Source organism: Amphiprion ocellaris, chromosome 8, assembly GCF_022539595.1.
Source record: "Amphiprion ocellaris isolate individual 3 ecotype Okinawa chromosome 8, ASM2253959v1, whole genome shotgun sequence".
NCBI lineage: Eukaryota > Metazoa > Chordata > Actinopteri > Pomacentridae > Amphiprion > Amphiprion ocellaris.
The window spans coordinates 23,269,821-23,292,088 of record NC_072773.1 but is presented as its reverse complement, the minus strand read 5'-3'; the positions used below and the strand labels follow the sequence as shown (position 1 = coordinate 23,292,088).

The following is a 22,268-nucleotide window of genomic DNA, read 5'->3' as shown; positions in this document are numbered from 1 at the left end:
TTTTCAAGTACAGAAATAAGTTTTGTAAAGATGGTAGAGGATAGCGAAAAATGCCTACATGTAATCAAAGAAAACAGTCAAAATACTGCATGCAGAAGTAAAATATTACAATAACAGCTTGTTTGTGCAAGAAACATTTATCCATTTGGATGCATCTTTCAATTCTGAAACCGCTAACAACCCACTCACTGTCCTCAGCACTTTCTGTCAAAGCAATCTGTCTCATAATCTTTAGTCCTTTAGAAGCCTGTTGCAATTGCAAACCAGTGCTAATGCACTGCAATCCAAACTTTTTTGAATTTGTTAGTAACCAATTCTTCATCTGCAAATTCACTTACCATGTTTGATTCCATCATTGAAAAAAAAAAACCCAAGTTTGAAATGAAACACAAAAGAACAGACTTGAAGATGTAGTCCAAATACTTCTTTTGCAGTTGATACTTTAAGTAATAAATGATATGTTGCAAATTTTATTTTTGCAGCTTTGGCCTCTGTGGCCAAAGTGAACCTGTAGAGGATGATGAGTCTGACCAAACTAGCATGTCTCAGAGGCTGAGGGATAATCCTGCAGTGTGCCATTTGAATAGCTTTAGAGGGGGAGGGAACTCAACAGGAAGAAGAGCAAAGAAGAGGATGGGACGAGTGGAACAGAAAGACAAAAAGTGAGCAGAGGAATGTGCTGCTGTCATGCAACTGTAATTTCTGATGCTATAAAACGACAGAATAGCATCAGGGTTTGTATCTAGGAGTTTTCTAATTAACTTTTCATAAACATTACCAATGCATGGCTGCCACACACAGCTCAGCCTGCTGTGATTGAGATCACAGTAATATAACACAAATAAGTAGTGCTGGCACAGCACCCGAGGCACATGAATGCTTTCAAGAGAGTTAAAGAGAACCTTTGACCCAGTTGAGACAAATGTTCCTGATGGATTCAGGAGGTCCACTGGTTGACAAACATTTTAAAGCACTGAATGGGAACCACAACAAACATGTAATCTTGTTACAGTAAGAAGATTTCACTGAGATGAACTAACTTTACTCCAGCACATTACCAAGCTCATTGTGCCGAGTCTGATTAGCTAACAGTGATTTATATAGACAATGTTGCCAAAACCTGATTTAGTATTATTTTTTCTGTAGTAATGTATAATATTAACAAATACAACTACGGGTGCATTTGTAACTAATGTGGCAAGTCAAATATTATGTGAAGAAACTCTACTAAAAGCACTAACTGATGTTTGGATATACTGTTGGTTTATGATGAATTCTGGTTGTGTGTTTTTTGCATTTGGTAGGCACAGCACGCCTTCCTCTTCCACTGATTGACTAAAAAGAGGACATACAAGGGGAGAGACAGAGGGAGGTCTTTCATTGAGATATGGCAAAGAGAGAGAGAGACAGAGAAACCAAGTGAGAGTGAAGAGAAGAGGCGAGATGGAGGCAGGGAGGGACCTGACAAGAGAGGAGAGGCAAAGGCTGGGAGAAGATACAGTAAGCTCAGGACATTGTGTGGAGCTTGTCAGGCAGCCAGGCTGTTCCTGAGTGGAATAAAGAAAGCCACAGGGCCAGAACGGCAGCTGAACACATCAGCACAGAGATGTGATTCATCTCACGGTGCAGCGCAGAATAAGCAGGCTGGTGGATGTTGCCAGGAGACAGAGCTGCCTTGTGCAGACTTCACACACGCCGTAACGGCAGAGGCCGTCATTAAGCCAGCCATGTGACCGACGCTTTAGACAAGAGCAAGAAGGCTGGTCTGGTGACGCAGTGTCAGCTGTCCATCCCACAGTCAAGTTGTGGGAAGTCCTTGAGTATGCACATGCATCAACGTACACTAGAGGGGAACTAGCTGAATGCTAGTGCACAATCAACCAAAATAGAGATGGATAGACAACTGAGGAGGAGACATTCATTCTTTAAAGAAAGATGCAGTTACCAGACCTAGATTAGAAGAGGCAGAATGACAGAGGTAAAGATTGAAGGGAAGTGAGGGAAAGCTAGGGAGGACGGAAGGTGAGGATGGTCCTGGGTTGTTTTTATCAGCTGAACGCTGAATGCCATGAGCCCTGTTGCTGCTAGCTGGGGCATGGAAGAGGAGAGTCAAATGTGAACTGACATGTTGATCCAGACAGGGAGTCTGCAAAAGTATTTGGGGAAATAACAGCCCTCATCTTCTCACTCTCCTCGTCTGGCTAACTGCTAACCTAGCCATCAGAGAATAACTAAATTAGACATACAAAAGAGTTTTTTTTCACCTCAAATCATTGTCGGTCTTCATTATGTATGTATCAATTATTTTAGAAGAGTGTTTTTTTTTTTATTTGCATGCTGAGTACACAGTTTTTAAACATTGAAATATGGGGCTATGGCAGGATAACAGTATCACAGGAACTACTAACGATATATGCCTGACATTTTCATTGTTATTACGCACCATGCCATTGATTTAGAAGGAGAGTAATATCTGTCGGGACCTAAAAAATTTCCCACTAGAAAAATCCCATCACCTAACAGATCTATGGGTTCAGTTGTGGTTGACTGAAGCTGATGTCATCTTAATGACCTAATGCAGTGATAAATCACAAAGAATTTACGCAAAATTCCATGACAAGTTTCCTATAAACCAATGGTTATGCCTACAAAGTAAGGTTTGAAAATAATAAAGAATAAATAATACATTTTTTGGTTACATTTTGAGAACCATTTTAACACTCCCATGGCTCCAGACTAACTTTTTCACTGGCAGCACTGGTGCGACCAACTTTCTTATTTGGTAGCATCTCCCACCTTGTCACAGGCAAATCCCCTCACTTGCTGAACATTTGCTTATTGATAGACACACCACATTTTCCACTGTTTCCCAAACACCCCACATTGCAGACTGTGGTAGCTGCTGCTCGGTGGCTGCAGTGCTCAGACAGGTGTGTGACCAAAAATGACCTTGAAAAGCATAAACCAGGGCGATCTACTGTCAAATTTGTCCCAGATGAAACCAAGTGTTTTTTTTTTTTTTTTTTTATACATGCAGTCTTTTCTGAAAAACAGTACATGTAGGTGCGCTCTACATTTCACGAGAAGACCGCATATTTAAGCGTAAATGCCACAGTAGATAGTGTTCATGTAATGGTGCGAAGCTAAAATCATTATTTTGATTAATGTTCATTTAATTTTTTCGGCCCTATTCAGCATTACTGGAAGTGAAAGAATTGCTTTTTTTTTTTCCTTCACTGGGTCAGTATGTTTCTGCCTCCACTTGCTCTCTGATCATCAATACATTATGAAGTATTCTATATGTTTGTTTCATATCACTGTGACATGGAACTACTTGAAAGCACTTTGGCTCAGAGGCTGTTGTTTTAAACATCCTACATATAACAGTTGTTAGTTTGTTATGTGAAGCAGCACATGCCTTGTAATGCAAGGCAAATTTCTGAGAGATCTGAAAAAGTGAAACTAAATCCAACATTTAGCAAACACAACGAAGCCTGATGGACATGCTGTTGAGAAACCAAAGCACTGGACTGACAAAAACTTTGACGTGCTGGTGGAACTACATGAAAAGTCATCAGCAGTTATTATAATCTCTGGTGGGCATGAATGTCTGAATTAAAGTTCACAGCAATGCATCAAACAGTTGTCAACATTTATCTCGAAAAAGAAAAATATGAACCTCATGATGACATAACAAATTCATTGCAATTAATCTGGTAACTAAAAACATCTGTGCAGAATTTCAGTCTGGAACAAAGTGCCGGATCATCTGACACCATCATCTGTAGCAGTGCTAGTGTGGCAAGTAGTAAAATACCAAATCTGAATTCAAAACATCACGTCTGTAAGGAGCAAACTGATGAGTGTGGGCCTCATCTTCACCATTAACTACACATTCCCACTGTAATAAAGGCAGGACTCTTATTAACTGTAGCATCAGGATGCTACTTTGACTCTGCTTCCAACATCAAACTCATCAGATGTTCTGTAAATAAATATCCACAGAAGAGCTACACATTTCATTCAGATTTGTTTTGTCATCATATGATCGCAGCTACGACATATTCTAAAGTAACATCCCAATCCATATCAGCTTTTGAATGTGCAGGCTAGCAGTGTGGGTCATTGCGTCATTCAAACAAGCACAGGATGACTCAGCTATCTGATCACTAGTTTCTCCAGTGGTGCTTAGGGTCCCTGTACAAAAATCCAGTTTCTGCATCGCTGTTCCTGGTGGGGATGATTTTCTTGAGTGTTTCCCATTTTTAATCAATATCTATTTTGTGCAATCGAGTGAGTCAGCCAGGTGTGTTATTGCTCAGTGCTCAGAGCATCCGACCACACAGTAATTCCTCAGCAGTGGGATGTAAACAACAAAAAACACCCCTGTATCCTTTGTATTTTATTTCACTGATTTCTGAAGGGAGACGTTCTCTTTCTCAGCTCACCCACAGGAAGGTCAGAGGTCGTGGTTAGCTACAGGTTATATGGAGCTGGTAAGGACTGAGGGATACTGACGCACCATGCTGCCTGTCGTCAGACAGTCCATAAAACAGATTGTACTCCAGTTCAGTCTCTAATATGTGGTTTGGTACAAGGACTAGGGAGGCGGGTGGTAAAGTCCTTGCACTATGACATTGACTTATACACTGATGTGTGAAATGAATATCATTGATCCGCTTGTCACAATGCAGTGGGAAATCTTGGGCCTGGGAGTCACGAGGATGTTACTTTGACACGCATCATCCTCCCACCTGCTCCTGTTAGCATGCTAACACACTAAACAAAGATGATAAACATAGTAAACATCATCATGATAACACTGTCACTGCCAGCTCAAAGCATCACTGTGCCAGCACACAGCCTCTTAGAACTGCTAGCATGAATGCACTCTACCCTGTTTAGATACATTTAAATAATAATGTATCTAAAAAATAACAATGTTTATGATTAATTGTTCATTGATTAACTGCAGTTGATAATTCATTCATTTAAAAATGTATTACCAATGAGACAGAATATGAAGCAGTTTAACAGTCCATATATCCATCCATTATCTATACACCACTGAATCCTCATTAGGGTCACGGGGGGCTGGAGCCTATCCCAGCTGATTTAGGGTGAAGGCAGGGGACACTGTGGACAGGTCACCAGTCTGTCACAGAGCTACACAGAGAGACAAACAAGCACACTCACATAACTACACAGAACAAGTCACTCCATCATTATTCTGATCTCAACAATACAGGCTATTTACTGTGGAAGATTGCAGCCTGTTTGCTGTGTTTAATACTTTAGATTTTGTCTGAAAAAATAGTTGAATAGTACTTTTTAATGGAGTCATTATTTCTTGATACTTTATAATTCAGTAACCTGATGTTTACATTATCTGTTATTCAAATTCCTAAAGTAACTGAGACGATTTGGAATGTTGATTAATGATAGGAAAGCTAACACTGCAGCACCCACCTACTACCCTAATGAACTAATTCTGCCATGCCAGACGCTTTGTGAAGACATTTACCATCAACAGACAAAAGAGTTGTAGATGGAGCACCAGAGAGAGATGGAGTGGAAAAGATTGCTGAATGACAGCCTCCCAGATCCATCCGCAAAGCTGCTAAGCGGAAATATAAATTTCACAATAGGCAGCTCATATAAACACACACACGGACAGACACGCACACAGATACACACTTGTGACTGCTGTGATTTAATACAGTGTCCCGAGCGCTGCTGCAGTGGTTATGTAACTCTGAAGCCTCTTGCCACAAGCCTCCTGGTGACAGTGTGGTGAAGACAGGGGGAAAAAACTGCAAGGGGAGGGCCAAGAGAGACGGACAGGAGAAGCAGAGCAGAGCAGAGGAGGGGGAGACAGACATATTGTGATGGCTGGCGATGAAGGAATGAACTGCACACATGCAGCAGTGGCTACGAGATGGAGCGGAGAGGATGGAGGCCCTGGTTCCAGTCCAGTTTCTCCTGATGTCCAGGCACACATGAGGAATGGAGGGAGTAAATAGCAAAGCAATAGTCAATCTGGGAATGCAGCTCTCCAAACACCAGCTTTCCGCTTTCTTATCGTTTAGCTGCCAGATGCTGCTTTGAATACTGATGGGCTGCCTGAAAATGCATCGCCTGTACATGTGTGTATGAGAACGTTTAAGAAGTGGAGGGAGTGGGAGGTGGAGTTATGGAGAGGGTGAGTGTGCTGCAGATGATTTCAAGTAAAAAAGGATATGCATTGCATATCTTAAAATGCATACAATAGCTCATATATTCTTTTAAAAAAGCAGATTTTTAAATGTTGGAGCTCCATCTAATTGTGAAACTAAGTCTGGTACACCTTCTAAAGTAAATGTTACACATGTAATGGCTGAACATAATGCTTTTTAACAGTTTTTGAAAACTTTATGTTCTTAGAGATAAAAATGCATCTAAGATTTTGTTTACACAGCAAAACAGAAGTCTCTCACTATCAGCTACATTCACTTTGCATTTTGGAAAGATCAAGTAACAGCGACTTTGTGCTTCAGCGAAAAACAGGTTCATACTGTATATATATTTCTGTGTTCCCCACCATGCCTATATATGCTAACTAGTAAGCACAAAGCAGGGGGATGTAAAGGGGATACAGCACCACCGATAGATGACTTGGAGTGCCAATGACTAATCATTAAAAGATTAATTGCTGTAGACAGAAAGCACAAAGTACATGCATGTCAGAAAATGTATTGTACATTAGCTGCAGTACTTGGTCACCGCCAGGTGGAGCCTCTTACTGTTTCGTGAGACGGAAGACGATTTATTTGCAATTCATTTGTTTCTACTAATACTACAGCAATCAAATGAGGCTGGCGCTTGGACTATAGGCAGTTCCATGTTAGCAAGCAGAGACCATTGTGGTGGTTTAATTAGCAATAGGCCACCATGACAGAGACTCCTCTGTAGGTTAATGGCTTCTGGCCAGAGCTCATGTAACCAAGACAAAGATGAAGTTTACCAGGATGTTACGTGTCCGTGAATATTAGCCTATGGAAAAATGTCCACTGTATCTAATTCATGATAATGATTAATTGATTCTGATTAACTGATCATGTGGACGGTTTAATTTTAGCTTAAAATTTGCATGAATTCAGGTGACTAAAATGAAGCACACCATTACTTTGGGTTTTAATATTTTTTAAAATATTTTGGACAATGTAAATACAAAAGTCAACAAAATACACAGTATATAACATTAGCCTAGTAATTTTTTAGACATCTTTATGTGGAAATAATAAATATTATACCTCTAACTATGATCAAGATAACAGGATACTGACAGGAGAAAACAGCAGCAACACCAGTTTGTCTACAGATATGTCAACTGAGTGTCCAGACTGTAATCACCTTACATCCCTATTTATACCCGCCTCTAATACCCAGAGGCCATTAAGGCAGAGTAACTAACCGATTCTCTCATGTGCTCAGTGACAGAACTGTAGACTGGAGATGTAAAGGTCAATTTTTGGTTTCTGCATGACCAATATGGACTTTAAAAGTGGAAAGCACATGGATCTATTCAGACTACAATAGATATGCTTTCAGTCTGCTACGCAAACAGTCCCATTTTCCCTTAATTCTAACACAGAAATCTGCATGTGGTTCTTGTGGATGTTTTTAAATGGCTGTCTGTGACAGTTAGTTACAGATTTGGCTGTAGCATTGTATCATTTTGGCAAAGGTGTGCCGAGCACAATGTGAGGACATAGCACAGAAGTTCTGTCTTTGGGTTCTGTCAGTGAAAAGCATGTACAAACTAAAGTTCCTCCAAAGTCTGGCAGCAAATAGTTCAATTACATCTCTTTGAATGATGAATTCTCAAAGTGTGGAGGATGGAATCTCCTTGTACAGCACCTCCTCTAAACCAATATCAGTTTAAAGAACCGCTTCTTTTCTGAGCACATGCGCTGTCGGCATGATAGCAATGCATGGTCACAAAATTTGGAGCAGCAGATGGATGTCCATGGAGGGTCTGCTCGGATCCTTGTGGACTTGTTTGGATGATGAAATCTACATCACATGTACCTTTTGCTGACACATGGACACAGAAAGCAAGAACTAGTCTTAAGACTCAAATTAAGGGTTGGTGCTTGCTGATGGACCTGGGCTTGTTTGCTGTACGACTCATTTGCCATTTGATTGCTTGAAGGTGTGACTCAGCACTTAAAAAGCACAAATTCAGCTCTGAAACCCTGACAAGCAGAAGCACATTAAAAATCAGTAGAACTTCTAATTGGGTCCATACAATTCTTCAATTTGGCACATATCGCTGCATTCCTGCACTGTTTATTAGGAGCAGTCTTGACAACAGACATTGCCAGCTTGGCTTGCAGAGAGTTGGATGTTTATGCTAAATTATGAGCCAAACTAATGCTGGTGGTTGCTAAATGAGGAAAGACGAAAAATAAATAAGAGTGGTACAAATGTTTCTATGGAACAAACGTCTGACCAGCCTGAAGGTAAAAACCAACCACTGAGCTCAACTGACCTCTCCTAGCAGGTACCATGAATAGCAGGGATCAATTCTATATTTGAATCTGACATTAAAATATTGCAAGCCTATGTTTTTCTAAATTCATATAGCCAGTGCAGCAGGGTGTGGGTGTGTTCATATATTAAACTAACTGAATAAAATGAGCAGTTTTATTCTCTTATTCATCTCTTCATATTTCCAATAACGCGGTTACTTTCATGTAGCAGTTATTCATATGTGTACACAATCTCCTCCTTTTGACCCTGCAGTGCAGAATATTTGTCAGCTACTTCTGGCAGACAGAGTAATTTTATGGACAAGTGCTTCTAATGCCAGTCCCGACAATTCTTCCTCTGAACCCAGTCAATTTTTTTCCCATCTTGAACATCAGAAACTTTTCTTGACACCTGTAGGTTCTCCAAAAAAAGCCTAACAGCTGCTGGAGCCTACTCCGTCTCTGTTGCAACGATTACCTCCACATTCAGCTCTGGGAAACCAATCACAGACACCAGATTTAAAACTCTGGTCTATTGCAAAAACATACAGAGATTTACCAGCAGATGACAAGCTGGATTAGCATTCTGTGGCCTTGTTTGACTTGAATTTAACTAACATTCATTTATTTCTCGAAATCCTGCGATCTAGATTTAATCAACACATCTATTGCTTTTATTTTAAATACTGAAGAGTGATATGGATGTTTTATGCACATTCAGAAGGAATAGTGTCCTATGATGGGAAAAATTAGGCATGAACAATGTTCAGTGATCCCTCAGACTTGTGTCTTCATTGGGACTTTTGCAGAAATTTGTACGACTGGTCAGACTGAATAGGCCTTTGATTTTCACCAAAACGGCCTTATTGAGGATTACAAAAGTGTAGGTCACTCGCTGAAAAATCAACGGGTGATATATCATTAACAAATATGTCATGTTGATATTACTGAAATGTGCAATAAAATGAAATTCATTTGAATAAACAAAAACTCAAAGCAGATTTCCAGATAAAAAAAAGATGTAACTTGATAGCAACGGCATGTTCAGAAAGTTTATGTGGTTTCAGGAACCTGAGAGAACAATATTGCTGATTCATTTCTTTTGTAGCTGTGTTTTCTAGTTCCCTACTAAACCTTACCAGACTTTGTTTACCAATCAGAACTCTATATATACTCTTCTGACCCAGCTTCCTCTTCCAGTTCAAACTGCACAGGATCCCTGAAGGAGCCTCTCTGAACTGGGCCATCGTGTTCTGATGAGTTGTCTTGCATATACAAACAACAGTCTGCAGTCATCAAACAGCTGCTTAACCTCCCTGCTGCAGTGAAATTCTGCCATAATGCCCGCAAAACAAAGACATCAAGCAAGGAGAATCAATAGCCACCCCAGAGTAATCATTCTCCCCTGTGAGACGAGACGGTAAGAGTGACTCCTGGTGAGATAATAAAAGCACAATCTGAGATAATCTCTTCTAAAAACATAAAATGTGAAAACACTGACAGTCAAAATGGTTTACTGAAGACTACAGATCAGTTGATACAATCTACTGGAGTAGCTAAGAGGCTAAAACGCAACCCTATAGCAGCACTGTAATCCTATATGTAATGTTAATCTTGCAGTACACACTCACACACACACTACTTAAAGAGCAATCCAATATAAAAGTCTCAAATAGGCAACAAAGATGACCTGTCCTCTAGTTAACCCATCGACAGATTGAGACACCCTCATGAAATATTAAAACCATTGACAAAGAGCTATTAATTACCTCAAGTGGTGTGTTTAGCATGATACAAAACGGTTCTGAAAAGAGTGTGGGGCTCTGCAGACATTGTCCTTTTGGTATCCCTGTACAACTTTAGACTAAACAGAGACCCCAGTGAACAGGAGGATTTTAAAGAACAGATGGCAAAAACAAGGACAACTCACCTTCTCCACCAATGGGAGGTCAGGTTTCCATAAACCTTAGAGAGAGCTCTTGGTCCCCTGCAGGAGATCACCTGTGGAAAGAAAAGCATGAGATGCTGGGGTCAGTGCTTTTAACATCAAGCAACAGTAGGTTAAAGTGCTGTTAACTGCTCCTAATGGGAATATAAATGAAAATCAGTCCAGCATGTGTCAAAACACCAATTATGTTGTACAGAGGCAGATACATTAAGAGATTAGCTGAATTTCGTTTTGAACTATCACGATCAAGGAGAGATTAATAAACTCTGACACAGTGGGGAGAGGAATATTTAATAATTCCTCGGTTTCTTCATAATTGTCCATGAATACACCAGCTGTTGTACATAATTAACGCTGGCAGACTTATAAACCAGCCAATGTTTAAAAAAAAACAAAAAAAAAACGACTCAAGTAACAAACTTGTTTACATGCAATGTTCAAATACAATAAATAGGACTATATACTGTGGTCTAAATGGTGTGAAATGACTGATTTTGGTGTAAATTCTGCAATATGCTTTGTATTTTTTAACAATATGTGGCAGAAGATAGCACTCATTAATGATGAACAGACTGCAAACTGCATGATGCTGCCGATAATTAATACATGATGATAAATGATGATAAATCTTTGAGATGATCTGATGAAGACACAGTAGTGACAAATTTTCTGTTTGTACAATTAAAGGCTGTGAAATAGTCAGTGTGCTTCAGTCCCCTTTTGTTTTTCAGAATGTTGCGGTCCTTGAGCTATGAAGATCTGCTGGAAGATGCGTAGTGAAAGCCGTTATTACAGATAACTTACGCGTTCAGCATTAGTTTTACAAACTGTAACCTTTCTACTGTCACTAACACATTCCACTTTCAATGCATGCTGCTCACAAAGATGACAAAACGAGACTTTAAACAGCAGTATAGCTGTGTTGGGAAAGGTAAAGGCAATTAGCACTCCGGGTCTTTTTAAACTAAAGCGATGAGTTTTTCAGCATTTCCTGTCAGCATAAGTAACACCTTATAATTCAGTTAGCCTGCAAGTCATTTACACATCCAAGTAATTCTTTGCACACTATGTGCTGGAAAAGTTTTATGTTCAGGTTTAAATATTGGTTCGGTTTTTTTCTCCATCTATCTCTGTGATACAATGACTGATTAAAACATGTTTATGGGATCATTCTGTGGATCAGAAAGATCTTCTTTTTTTAACATTGATTATTCCAGTGTTTTTTGTTGAAAATGTTGAAGTCGCATCATAAAATCTAAAGAAAAAACAACTTAAACTATACAACGTAAAACTCTAGCTTTAAACTCACAAAATGCAGCTTTACTCATACATGAAACAATTGCTCAATGATTCTGCTTTCAGAAAACTAATTAAAAACATTTTGATGTTCATTTAAGTTGGTTGTTGGGAAAAAAAAATCCTAAACATTCACTGGCTTTAACATCAGAAATATGTTGTCTTCTGTCATAACACTGTAAAATAAATACATTTTGGTTTTAGGCTGAAAAGGAAATAACATGATGAAACAGTTTGAAGTCATCAGTTTACTCTCTGGTTAAATGTTTTTTTTCCTTTCAAAAAATGCAATCCAATAAATCCAATGAATAATTTACAGATTAATCAACAATGAAAATAATAATAAGCTCAACAACATTTTCAGCCATCTTGTCTTTAATACTTAGACATTTCATGCAGAATGTTAATGAGGCTACAACAAATTCAGTTCAGCTTATTCTGTCTTCAGAGGTGTAATGTCTATAAGAATTTGTGTTTTTAGTCATTTACGTAGCATGACTGAACCTTCCTCTCTGTGTACCCCTTCTCTCCCTCTCAGTGTGAGCTGGTCTGAGCATCTGCTCCCGTGAACATGACAAGCAGTTTAGATAATGGATGGCGGACTAAAATTTCAGGCAAGAACCGTGATGAAGCAACCCACACATCAAGTGAAGCAGCCTGAGCTGTGATAACTATATGTGATGCCTGACTGCCACCATATCTAACTGATTCTGGTACAATTTCATGTAAAAATGCTGAGTCATGGTCACTTTATGCCGCTGGTGTTTTTCACCCATGACTATTTATAATTTTATGGAAACAGAGTCTCCTAATTAACAAATTCCAACAAGGACTGTTGATCACTTAACAGCTTGCAGCAGTGAATCAGCAACAGTTTTGATGGTCAGTTAAAGAAAAAGTGTCAAAAAGCATCTAAAATGTGAATATTTATTTGTTTTCGTGGTCTTGTGAGACGATTAAATGAATATTTTGGGTGGTTTTAGACTGTTGGTCTGACAAAACAAGACATGAAGAATAATAATAATAAATTTTATTTGTAAAGCGCTTTTCCAAAAACTCAAAGACGCTGTACATAAAATACAATAAGATAAAACAAAACAGTTAATTAAAATCAGTAGCTAGTAAAAACAAGTTCAAGATAAAATACAGAATCACTGAAGAAGACATCACCTTAGTCACTGTGAAACTGAAATAGATGTTTTTCACTATTCTTTGATAGAGATCGATCAATTAGTTGGTTGGCAGACAATTAACCTGCAACAAAGACTAATCCTTTACATAATTTTTCAAGCAGACGTGTCAAAAATTGTCTGGCTTCAGCTTCTCAGATATAAATATTTGCTTGTTTTCTTTGTTTTTTGAGGCAATTAACTGAATATTTACTGGTTTTAGACATTTAAAGACAGGAATCTCAGGAGATTCATATGGACATTTTTCATTTTTTTCCAGAAGAAATTACTTGACTAACAGACAATATATCTGCAATAATTCTAATAACTGACAAACTATTTACATACATTTTCAAGCTAAACCATATGGTTCAAGCTGCTACAATGTGAACATTTGCTTGTTCTTGTTTTTCATTATATGTTACAATTAATTAAATAGATAAAATTGCACAAATAAAGGTGATCTCTTGGGCTCTGGTAAACTGAAATGGACAGTTTTGCAAACATCTGACATTATGAAGTCAGAACAATTAAAAAAATATCAGCACATTAGTTTAGAATGAAATTAAAAGTTTCTCAAGCAACATAAGACATATCATGATTAAGTCCCTTAATAGAAACATGCTACCCAGTTAAAAAAACAAGAAAATCTGCCTGCCTCTCTCTCTCTCTCTCTGAATATGTCCATGAGGAACACACCCTCTAGTGTTCAAAGCAATCACCTCAAAACTGCTGCACTCACAGGTTCATGAACAAACACATCAGCAAACCTTGTCAAGTTTAAGCATTTACACCACAACTGATCAAACCTCTAGTGATGTATACTCTCTACGTGCACACCACTAGGACTCCATTTTGAATGGCCCAAAAGATCATGACATGTACTGAGTTCGTACTCTGCCTCAGGCCGAGCCACGGCTACATGATGATTCAGAAAGGGCAAACACTGTCATGTTGTGATGACAGTGCATGAAAAGCATCAGGTAACGTGAACCTGATTCATACTGTTCTACATAAAAGGAAGGAGCACTGCATGAGTAGAGAACTGCAGAAATTTTAGCTACTGATATGCCCCCGATGTCCTTTATCTTCTCCATATCACAATTAGCAAACTGAATTTTCCTTCAGTATTTTCTAAAATAAATAGAATCTTAGCGTTTTTCATATTTCTGCTAATACCTCTGGATTCTAAAATCCTAGTCATGGTAACAGACTCACAAAAACAAAATGAGATTCCTTCTGTGGTGTGAAAAGCGCCGCAGATGTTTTTGATAATCTCTAATGTCATAAATCTTCCGCCGAGGATAGAGTCTTCCCGGTGTGTGTTCTCCTCTGCACGGAGAGAAATGAGACACTTCGGCTGCCCTTCAGACTCTCTGTTCTTATGTTGCCTCTTTTTTCACACCCTGTCAGACAGCACTATCTCCTCTTTTAACAGAGCAGCAGCAGCCTTTAACCCTTTCATCAGCAAACACATTATAGAAGGTTAAAGAAAAAGAAGACCACAGTTTCACACGTTGTCCTCCTGTCCTCCTTCCCTCGCACATGATGTTCCACAAACACTGAAGACTAACAACAACAAAAAGGTCGCCAACACGAGCAAACACCACATTTCTAGCTATATTGTGGGAGACAGAATCAAGTGAAACCTCTTTTGGACTATTTGGATGTAATGTTCTCAAATCAGTATTCTGCACATATTCCTCTATTAGCTTTCACTTTGTTAAAAAACACAAAAAACAAAATGTGTAACAGAAATTTCACTTGAAAGTACTACTGTCAGCACAATTGATATTTGTTATTAGGATGTTATTGTGTTTAGCTTTACCTTATATTTTTTAATTCCTTCCACTTAACAAAGCAAGCCTGACTTGTCAGAAGTACGCCATCTATTTCAAATATTTCACAATGAAATGAAAAACAAACAATAAAATGAAAACAGCTTTAACTGCAGTGCTTCTCATAAATCCCACGCTCATAGTAATCCTTTGCCAGTTATTATGGTCATGGCCAAAGAAGCCAAACTAAAGCAGAATCAGATTAAAAACAACCTAAAGCAAAACTTTCTAAAACCGCTACATTTTCACTTCCTGACTTAAGCTTGCCATCAACAACCTTCCTTATGATACATAGTATTAATGTTGCAGCTATTCTATTAATGATTAAAGGGAACCGCACATCTAGTCTTTGGTTGCATGAATGCAAGTCCTAATTAAATCCTGACAACATTCCTTGCCACAGCCAAAAAACAAAATTAGTGAAGCATGAAAACACAAAGTGAATATTACCACAGACCGGTTGTAAGCACCACAGAAGGTCAAAGAAGATTACCTTTTTCTAGAAATTAAAGTCTCAAAGAGAGAGTAGGAATAGTAGTGAGTTTAATAATAACTCAAATACACATTAATTGTACTGTTGTATTTAAAGCATAAAATCAGCTTTGTGACTATAGTTTCTAGCAGGGTTGTACTTATTTAGTTGTTTTCTATGGCAACGTCAATATATCATGATACTTTTGACAATGTATAACTTAGGGAACTAGATACATAATCTTCTACAGAACACATACTTCATTCAAGAAAAGAAGAAGAACTTCTACCTTATTTAATTCAGCTGGCAGACGTACAAGAACCTTGTGGAGAAAAAATATTCTAAAATTGGACTAAAAAGTGTATAAATAAAGCACTATTTGATTATAAATGTGTCTAGATATTTAATGGCAGCTGTTGGTGCCGGCAGCTTTTATTACTTGGAGCGAAGGACATATTTGAGTGGGTATCAAGAAGGTCTTGAACCAAAGCATAATAAAGAAATGGAAAAAACATATCACAAAACGGTGTTTACTCTTTTCAGGCTTTTTCAAACAAATATCTCCTCAGGGCTGCAGAAATCACTTTGGTGACTATACAAATGAAACACAACACCATAAACTTTGTGTGCTGTGGGGTCACAAACACATACTGCTTCATATTAAGGGGTCACAAGCCATAAAGGGCGGAAAGCACTGCAATAGATACATATAACATCTAAAATCTGTGGGGAAAAAAACTATGTACTGCTTTTACTAAAGTCCTGAGGAGCTGCTGGCGAGACACTTTTAACTGGCCTCCACCGTGAAGAGGCAGAAGTCGGCTAATAAATAGCAAGTACTCTTTAACTGCCCTTTCCGCAATACAATTGGATTACCCCCCTGACAGTATCATCATCTCTTCTCTGCAGCCTTGTGTCGGGCTCTCTTGGGGGCACCTTGGCTGCTGACAGACATGCACTCCAGCAAACAGTGAATTCAGCACCATGGACAGCTCCAAAACAAGCTGAGGTGGACACAAGCAACCTGTCTGTCATCTACTGTGAACCCAAGAAACAAAGAAACGAATGCAGGAGGATCTGTTAAAAACACACAATAGCCCCTAATGATCCATGCATTCTCATGCAGTATGCATGGATGTTTTTGTAGAGGACAGGAGCTGCAGGGGTTGGGGTTGTGACGCTGCCATGAACGCAGCCCCTGAAACACAGCATCATCACTATCACCATCATCATCACCACCAGCATCACAAGACAACATGTCTGCTGCCAAAACGCATAATTGTGGTTATGATGCTTTAGTCAGCTGTAAGCCTGGATGCATTTCAGCTTGGGAGCAGATTTGATGAATGATTAAAAGACCACATGCACCTAATCCCATGTAGAAAAGAGGATGCTCCTCCTCTGTGGTGCTGTTGGTTTGTCAGGAAAAAAACAATGACGCTAGAGATGGCTCTTCGCTGTGCTGTGACAACCAATTACATAACGTCAGAGCGGAGTGCTCTCATTAACATTCGCGTCCATTTCACCAAGAAATCCTCCAATACTGAATAAGGCGACTCCTGCATAATATTCAGTGTATTTGTACCGATAAAACACCATCATATGGATAAAGCAGCGACTTCTTTGATCGACGTGGTTCATGTTCCTCGTCTTGTTTACCCATTTGACGCATGGAAAGAAACATAAAATGGCAATCCTCTCTTAGCTTTGGCCACCATCCCCATCGACTATAGTGTATTTAACGTGGCAACATGTCCTTTAACGTCATGTTTGCAGTCTGAGTCCGATCTTTCTGCTGAGAACGTTAAAGCAGGAGTACATCGCTGGTACAATTTGGACATTGAGGTCAAATTCGCTCATCCTGACAATTCGAAGGGCAATAGAAAGAGCTGCATGGTGAAAACAACACCCTGCATCCTCTTTAATTGAAAAGGAAGCGCGCACATTAGCTAGACTGTTCAAAACCCAAAGCAGACGACTCAATACTATAGTTTGGCTTGCGAGCCAAGCGTGCAATAGTAATTCAAGGTGATGCTAGATGATGATTTTCACCTTTGGCATATGCAAAGAACGGCACATGCTGTTAAAAATGACGCATGCATGGTTAAGAATTGCCACTAAATCTGTGGTAATTGGCGGGTATCGCAGCACAGGAGGGATGACACACTATCCAAATGATGGAGAAAGGATGCGAGATTCCTTTATCCCTACGTCGCCCTTCGCTAAAAGGATGCTCTTCTCAATGCAGCAATGTGGCGACAACACACAGCAGACACACACACTGACTTACCAGAGATGCTGCTGCTGCTGCTGAGGAGCACTACTAGCCAACAGCCTCTGCTGCAAATTATTCAGTATTTCCCCTTGCAGTGGCAGAAGGTGACCCTGCGTTCTCTGCAAGACTCTGCATCCACTAGATCACGATGCGCGCAGCAAGGGGGAGCTCCACAGCACAGGCGCGCGTCGGGGGGATGGCCCAGCGTTTCCTTTCAATGGACGACAGAATTAGGCTTCAGGGAAACGAATGAGCAATGCAATGCTAATGCAACTTGGAAACACGACTTTTTTTTTTTTTTTTTTAAATCGCCCTCCCAACATTGGCCATATGAGCTTAGGGGAGCATCGCCAGATGTGCCAGCATGTGCTATTGGGCAGTGGGTCACTTTTATTTTGAAGGTACCAAAACTTTTGTGTGGATGCTTGAATCTGTGAGACGTGTTTCTGATATTGTCATTATTGTTATTGTGGATTAAAGATTAGAATAATATAAGGGCTTCCAAAATGGGGAGAGCCCCAAATGTGACTTCTACTTTCCAACCAATGAGGAGAGCAGATGGTAGGAGGAGGTGTCAACTCCTCCGTTGTAAAGCATGCCCACATTGCACTACACTGCAGGGGAGGGGGATGGAGTGTTTTTGTCCTTTGGCTGCCTATAACAGGCCTACCGATTCATCCACTGTTTCAAGTGCATAAGAAAGATCTGCTCACCTGCTGACTGATATAGTTGCACACAATTATTTTGTACCAAAATGTTTTCTTAATAATGTACAGGACAACAAAGGCAGGGTAAACACAGTGGCAAAATCTAAAATCAGTGGCATCCAGCTGTTTCTTCAAAATTAGCAAACATTAAAACCACAAAATCCAAATAATTTCTGAAAATCAAACATTTCCCAATTAGCTAGCACACTCTCACCATGCTGACTCTTTGCATTATCACTCCCCTATGAATGCAGTCTGAATTACCGGGCAAAAACATATGACACAGCACCATCTGCCTCCAGCTCTTCATGGACAAGAGTGCATCAGAGGTAGTGATCTACAAGCTTCCTAATAAAAGAAATGAAAACACAAAGGCTGGGTATCAGCAAACATCTGTTTTGAATCAGTCTTATTTTTTTCAGTGCTTGTTCTTTAAACTCCCAGTGGAATAAAGCACCCTGCCAAAGCTACTCAACATCTGACATAAACAGGGTGAAGACAGGAGATGAGGTGTTTGCTCTGTGCATTCAAGCAAATTAACAGGATGCAGATTTTTGTTCGACTCTGATGAGCAATGACTTTAAAAATGTAATTAATCTGCCATCAGTACAGACTGTTTTCATCTCTCCAGCCAAGCAATACAACACAGTTTTTCATTAACAGAGCTATGCAAAATGGTTTGTTGCACTGTTACATATTATATACATTATTACGATACACATATTTAACTCTTAACACTAACAACCCCATTCAGGATCATTACTGGCAAAATGAATTCTTAGAAGACATTTCATCTTTCCTTTCTTCATTGTTGCTTTAAAAATAAAACAAAGCAACCTCAGTGCATCCTTCTCTCTGGTGTGGTAATATTGATTCTTCTGAGAGAAATGTAATCTCTCTGGAAGTGACTATATTTAGAGATTTATCTGAGTTTATCAAATGAAAGTATTCTGAAGATTTTTTTTTTTCAGGTCCACCGGGATTTAGTGCTCTCTACTGATTTACCATAACTGGGAGATAATGCAAGTTCATATTGTAGTATATCAACTGAACACATAAAACCGTTTTAACTGACATTTTCCCGTTCACAACGCTGTAACCTTAACTCATATATTTAGTGACATCTAGTGGCAATGCACTAACAGTGCAAAAACTGTGATCACATGCTGTCAATGTGTGAATGAACACAAATCAATGCATATTTTCTCCTTTTTCAATTGTATGAAAAACGTTTTATGCAGCACACAAAAAATCACATGGTCATACACTAATATTGAAATATGCAAATATGATTGATGTTCACAAACCAAAAAGTAATATTTTTAAAATCATATGCACGAGTTACTATATTGTAAATCCTTACAGTTAAAAGAGAGACCTCTACATCAAAATGGCACAACCCAAAACCAATGCTTGACTGTATATCATGTCTACTTCTGTTTTACCTCAAGTAGTCACATTATAACCATTATTCATTCATCAGTGAGGACTCTTGTTTCATCCATCACTGTATGTATCAGCTCACTTCCCTTAGAGGTCCTTACAGGAGGAAACTTCAATTCGATACGAAGAGAAACAAATCAAAATGCCCAGATTCCAGCTTCTTGAATGTGAAAATTATCTTGTTTCTTTGTTCCTCTATGACAGTAAGCTGAATATCTTTGGTCTGTGGACAAAAAGAAGACATCTGACAACTTTGTCTTGGGCTTTGGGAGACACTTTCACCATTTTCTGCCATTTCACAGATCAAACAACTTATCAATTAATCGAGAAAATAACCAGATAAATTGACAGTGGAGATAAGTGTTAGTTGCAGCTCTAAAGTAGGTAAGGCTACATTTTTCACTAAACATTTTCATTATTTTAGATCAGCTGAAATAAAGAAGGCCAGAAAAGATTGGACAAGGAAATGGGAGGAAAGAACCTTTCCACCAAAATAACAAAACATATTTAGTGAGTCAGTGTTGCACTTTTCTGACGCTAGTCAATACTTTAACATCATGAAATTTCAGGAAAAATATTGCATATTTTGCATCTTGGCATGATGACAACATGTGCTTCAATAGCAAAGAGATCATCAGACCCTTAAAGTCAGATGACTAAATAAGACAGGATCCTCATAGGTGGTTTTACACATTGATACATAATCTGAAACACCTAAGTCTAATTTTGTAGCCTTGAATGTGTGGGAAAACAAATACTTTCCCCCATGTCCCTGATATATATTTTTTGGGGTATTTATATTATGAAAATATGGCTTTAATGCACCATTTGCTCGAGTAAGTCATGTTTATCTACAGGCATTGTGTCCAAGAGGATTTAGCTGCTTGTTCGAATATGTCAAAAGCGTTTTTCACGACTGTATGCTAAAGTAACGTTCTTAATTATGCTAATTTTCACACATTATGAATCCAGAGATTGAGCCACAATAAATATTAACCGACACCTTGCTTAAATAGCTCGAATTCATTCAATTCCGCATGCCACACACACACACATTTCACATCTCAAACATGACAAAACAAGCTGGCAAGATGCTGAGCACGACGTTAGCTAGCAGTGACAGGTCGTTGTCCAGGTGTATTTTGAAAAACAATGTTGATTTGGCAGCACGTTGAAGTATAAACGTATTTAAACGTAAAACTCGCTAAACAACCAACAGTTGCTAACTTTAGCATTTAAAGCATCTGTTCGCCTAAATTTCTCGGTTTCTTGCTATATTTCTGACCTTTTCTGTTTTATCCAGGAGGTGGACACGTCTCCATCAACCGTTGCCGACTCAGGGTGCGTTCAAAAAACACACCTCTGTGGTGCCTTCAGGTGTTGTCATGACAGTTTGACCGTTGGCAGGGGGTGCATAAAGCGGGAGTCTGGGTTGTTCTCACTTGAAATATTTTGAGTCAGACACTAAATTTCCTTAATTTTCGTGACTTTCCACACCTTCTGTGCCCTTTGCCTTCAGTTTATGATGGAACTGTATTTATTTACATCAACGAAAACACAAATTCAGGCACAAGAGGATTGTACCATGAACCAAATTTCACATATCCAGACTTTCTTGTGTAAACAACACAGACAGTTGCACATAAGAGCTGTTAACTTCAGATTTTGTTTAAGCATGAAACTGAAAAAGTGCATTTAGGTCTGACACTGTCCCACTACAAAAGAAATCGCTTTAGTTTCTGGCAAAGTCAGAGTGAAATTAATTGTTTTGATTGAATATCCTGAATGATAAATACTAATACTAATAGATCAATCAGTTTTCTACTATAAGGCCACATGGAGAACTTTACTCCTGGAACACTTGCTCAGTATATTCACTCTCCATTTTCAATGTAAATAAAAAGAAAGATCTTTGCGGGGGGCAGCAACATAATTTTTGTACGAGAATGTCAAAATGATCTGCAACATGACGCAATGTTTTTCAGCACATATTGCACTTATTTTCATTTTCCAGGAGTTGCAAGAAACTAAAAAAACATGTTAAAAATTTCCACATTCCCCAGGTTTTTTAGGGCTCATTAAGCATTTCATCATAAACCACAATACAGTGCAAACTGATTTTTTAACTTTTTTTTTTTTTACCAGATTGTGGCACCACATGGAAAAATAATGGCATCAACAAAGTAGTGATAATTCATCCTGAAGGCAACATGTGCAGCAAAAGTTTGTTTACAATCATGTGAGTGTGTCCTCTAGTGGCCGTAGTAATTATAGTGAGATGAGACAGAGCCACAAGTAGATGGATAAAATTTGATTTGGATGGATAAATAAAGTCAGATGTGCTTCAGGGACAAAATTGTGCAGAAAAAAAAACATTAGGACTTTCATATATTTTAATTTCTTTTTTTCTCCTGCCAACCACATACATTTCAGACTAACAAATGAATAACATGTTGAAGTTGAGAAAACCTCAAAATATCTGCCTTATATTTGCTGGATCACATTCATTTGTTTACACCCTTTTAAATGGAACTGAAAAGAGATTTGATGAATCAGCTTCTTATCGTGGTGCTAATAGCACTGACATTATGTTTAAATGAAGTATTT

At 38.8% G+C, this 22,268-nt stretch overlaps 1 protein-coding gene across 2 annotated transcripts in view; it reads right to left on the bottom strand.

Annotated features, from left to right (window-relative positions):
• The window catches only part of LOC111572121 (protein kinase C and casein kinase substrate in neurons protein 1), a 36,699-nt gene extending 19,008 nt beyond the window's left edge, over nt 1-17,691 (bottom strand). Inside the window, exons 1-2 of one of the 2 annotated variants that reach the window (XM_023275652.3) lie at nt 17,527-17,691; nt 10,444-10,514 (exon numbers count right to left, since the gene is read on the bottom strand). The gene's annotated coding sequence lies outside the window, so the exon portion shown is untranslated. Of the gene's footprint in view, nt 1-338; nt 525-10,443; nt 10,515-17,526 lie in introns of those variants that run through there. The other variant, XM_035950691.2, reaches the window with a different exon arrangement.
• Between the last annotated feature and the right edge of the window lie 4,577 nt (nt 17,692-22,268).